The following is a 4,191-nucleotide window of genomic DNA, read 5'->3' as shown; positions in this document are numbered from 1 at the left end:
GAAATTAGCAAATGAAGTTGCTACTATTCACGCACTATATGCATTGATTCATTTCCTCACAACAACAGGGCAAGGTGGACGGGCTGCTATTATCCTCATCGCCCAGATGAAGAAACAGAGGCTCTACAAGTGAAGTTACCTGACCAAGGGCTCACAGCCACGGGGAGGCAGAGCTGGGATTTGAACCTCAACCACAGGGCTAGAGATCCCTCTCAATTGCAAATTGGGTAGTGTCTCCTTTTGCTTTGAATTTTCAGCATTCTTAAAAGTTGAGCCAATGAACCCAAGTCTCTCTCTCGTTCTACTGCCACTTTACTTTTCAACAAGACTTTTCAGAAAAAAAAAAAAAACCCTAAGAACATCCCATGTCCCCCAAGTCAGCAGCCCCCATTTCCTGGCTCTCACATCCCCCGGGGAATTCCCCTGGCAACTCTTGGTATAGGAAACCACGAGAGTGGTTTTTAAAAAGAGTCAAGCAATGCAGTGAGCCGAGATCGCACCACTGCACTCCAGTCTGGGCGACAGAGCGAGACTCCGTCTCAAAAAAAAAAAAAAAACAAAAGAGTCAAACAAGAGCAGGGAGAATGTTTCATGTCCCAGATAAAAGGACACCAAAGAGATATGCCACCAAAGGCAGGGCCTAACCCTTGGTACCAGAAAAATAAAGGGGGGGAAAAAAAACCCAGATGAAAAACGGTTATAAAGGGCACTTTAGAGCAGTCCCAGTCATTTGAACATGGCCTGGAGACTAGGTAATGTAATTGAATCGAGGCTAAATTTCTCAGGAGTGATCTCAGCACTATGGTTATATGGGAGAACACCCTTGTCCTTCGGAGGCACACGCTGAAGTAATTAGGGTGAAGGGTAAGGATGTCTGCAACTTACTCTCAAAGAGCTCAGCAAAAATCACACAGAGGAAGACCAAGAATGCACGTGGGGCCAGGTGTTCGCAGTCGGGGATCCTGGGGGAAGGGACACTTGGCAGCTCATTGTGAAATTTTGCCGTTTTTCTCTAAGTCTGAAATTTTTCAAAATAAAAAGTTGGGGGAGATCGGTGGTTGCCAGAGGCCAGGAGTAGGAAAGGGATTGATAACAAAGGAGGCACATGGAAATATTCTGTATCTTGCTCGTGCTGGTGGTTATGCAACTATATACGTTTTTCAAGATTCATAGAACTGCACACCACAAAAGGGTGAATAGTGCTGTATATGAATTATATGTCCATAAAAGCGACTTGAAAAGAAAGTGGGAAAGACAAAGAACCACAGGGCACCCATGGGCTCTGGGTCCCTCCGTGATCCAGCCTCACCTGAGCCTGCAGTGGCCCCAAGGATTTAGCAACACAAAAGGGCTGCCCTCCCAACCCCAGGACCCACAGCCTGGCCTTGGGGAACTTCCTCCTAAACCTCCCCGGCCTGAATCCAGAACCTTGGAGCTTCCCCAGGGCCAGGAGAGATGCACTGAATGACTTCCTTGCATCCTGGAGAAAGCAGTCTAGGTGCCCCTCACGAAGCACTGGCAACCTCAGTGGAGACAAGGATCACTGCATCCACCCCACCACCACCAGGTCACAGCCAGAGCTGCACAGGCCCAGAGGAACAAAGTGACTTGCCCGAGGTCGCACAGCAAGTCAGGCAGCTCTGCTAGATGGATCATTCCGAAACTAAAGCTCCGAGCCTGAGATTATCCCATCCAACCACCCCTATTTCTCAGGTCAGAAGACCAAGGCCCAAGTCTGTGTCAGAGCATAGATGAGCAATGTCTCCGGAGCCCCAGATGCTGCCAACATGGTGGGTCTTGTTTTGGCCCCCACAGGCTGCGCAATGGGGGACCTAGGAGGGTGGGACGTGAATCTCCATTCCTGTCAGTCATCCTCTGTCATCTCCACAATCCCCTCCCAAGCTTCCTTTGCTCCCACCCATCAGAGCAGAGGGCTGGACACAGGGGCCAGGTGGGGGTCCCACACCTGCCCCCCGCAACCGCCCTGGGGAGCACCCACATGGCACAGAGCCACGGATTCTGCCCAGCCCACGAAACTCACCTCACCCAGAACCTGTTTCAACTCCTCCAGCTCTCCTTGGCAGCCACGGAGGCCTCATTAAGTGATGCCAACACCTCCCACACACCCCCGAAGAAGGGGAGGGGGCACTGCCCCAGCAGTGGAACTCTATGGCCCCATCGGAGGCCCCACAACTCCCCTAGAGACCCCCAGGTCCAGCAGTGGGCACCACAGAGCCACAATGCCGGTGCCAGACTCAGACTGGGGAACAGGGGCCTCGATGTGACATGCGGTCTGGGCCCTGCCACCTCTCTCCCTGGGCAGGCCTGCCTGAGCCCCGGGGAGCTGCTTCACCCCCTTAATTAACCAGCAATGATTAAGAGGCCACCTTGGGAGGCCCCTGAGGCCTCAAGGAGGGCTGGGGGCCTGAAACTGGGGGCAGGGCCCCCCAGTCATGGCAGGCGCAGAGATTTCTCCCATGTAGAACAGGGAGAAGGGACCCCACCCTGCACTGTAGGGTTCAGGGCAAAACAGCCCATCCTCCCTGTGTCAGCTGTGTGGCACTAGGAAAGTGGCCTTACCTCTCTGTGCCTCGGCTTCCACCGAGAGGGAGGGCAGGGTGGCAGTGAGACTTGATTAATGACTGTTTGTGAGAAGGTCCCAGAGATGCTGCTGATAACAGGCCCGGCTATTATTCTGGGAAAGCATCGAGGAGTGTCTGAGCCCATAATTACCGAGAGGATGAAAACAGTGGAACAGAGAAGCCTCGCCCAGCCCTGCTCACTGCCCCCCACACCCACCCTCCTGCCCTGGCAGGGGCCCCTCCTCCGGGCAGGGAGACCCAGGAGAGGAGGCCTCAGCCCCAGACTGGGCCCAGGCCTGCCAGTCCTCCTCTCCGCACCTACATTCTTAAACTCTTTCCATCCATTCCTTCACTCATTCCTTCATTCATTCATTCCACAAATGTTTATTAAGCACCTACTGTGTGCTGGGCTGTGGGACACAGCAGGGAACAAGACCCACAGGGATCCTGCCTAGAATAGCTCTGTCCCCTGCAGGAGGCAGGAAATAGACAGGAAAGTTCCCGCAAGGAAGCAGAATATTAAAAAATAGAAGCAAAATAATGGGGTGATGTGGTATGTAAGAACTGGGGGGGCTTCAGCTCAGGTGCTTGGGGAGGCCACACTGAGGAAGTGAGGCAATTTTAGCGTTGAGGACCCACGGAGGAGATGGGCTGTCATGAGGAGAGTGTCCCAGGCAGAGGGACAGCACGTACAAAGGTCCTGGGGTGGGAAACTGGTGCTGGAGGAGGCTGGTGCAGGGGCAAGAAGGCAGAGTCATGGGAGGTGAGGCCAGGGAGGCAGGAGAGACCGGGGCAGACCCAGCAGAGCTTCTTGGGGCACAGTGAGGAGCCCAGATTGCATTCTTGGGACAGAAGGCAGCCACGGGAGAATTCTCAGCACTGGAGGGACGAGGGTGGGATCCTCTCCCCGGAGCAGTGTACAGGGCCATTCAATGCACACACGCTGAATCAAAATCCCAATGGCGACCGGGCGCAGTGGCCCACACCTGTAACACTTGCTCCCTGCTGTATTCCACTGCCCAGCACTTCTGGAGGCCCAGGTGGGTGGATCACTTGAGGCCAGGAGTTTGAGACCAGCCTGGCCAACATGGTGAAACTCCGCCCCCACTAAAAATACAAAAATTAGCCAGGCATGGCGGCACATGCCTGTAGTCCCAGCTACTCGGGAGGCTGAGGCAGGAGAATCGCTTGTACCTGGGAGGCAGAGGTTGCAGTGAGCCGAGATTGTGCCACTGCACTCCAGCCTGGACAACAGAGCGAGATTCTCTCTCAAAACAAAAACAAAAACAAAAATCCCAATAGCTGAAGACCCCGATGATACCACCTGCCTGTCTGTAGAATATGTCCCACCTGAGGCTCAAATCCTTCCTTGGGCCTCAGTTTCTCCCTCTGAATGGTGGACGGGCACTCCCAACTCGGTGGTGATGATGATTTAAATCCCCACAAACACAGAGAAAGAAGGCCCTGAGCAGCTACTGTGTGCTGGGGGGACAGGCGCCGGGAGGTGCCTCCAGGAGACACCTGCCATAGGCATTTTGCATAGGACACCCAGCTGCCCCTGGGCCTCTGGAGCACCAAAGCCTGTGTTCAGGTCCTAGCTCTGCTCCTT

The sequence above is a fragment of the Piliocolobus tephrosceles genome, chromosome 20, assembly GCF_002776525.5.
Source record: "Piliocolobus tephrosceles isolate RC106 chromosome 20, ASM277652v3, whole genome shotgun sequence".
NCBI lineage: Eukaryota > Metazoa > Chordata > Mammalia > Primates > Cercopithecidae > Piliocolobus > Piliocolobus tephrosceles.
Note: the sequence above shows the minus strand (reverse complement) of the source record.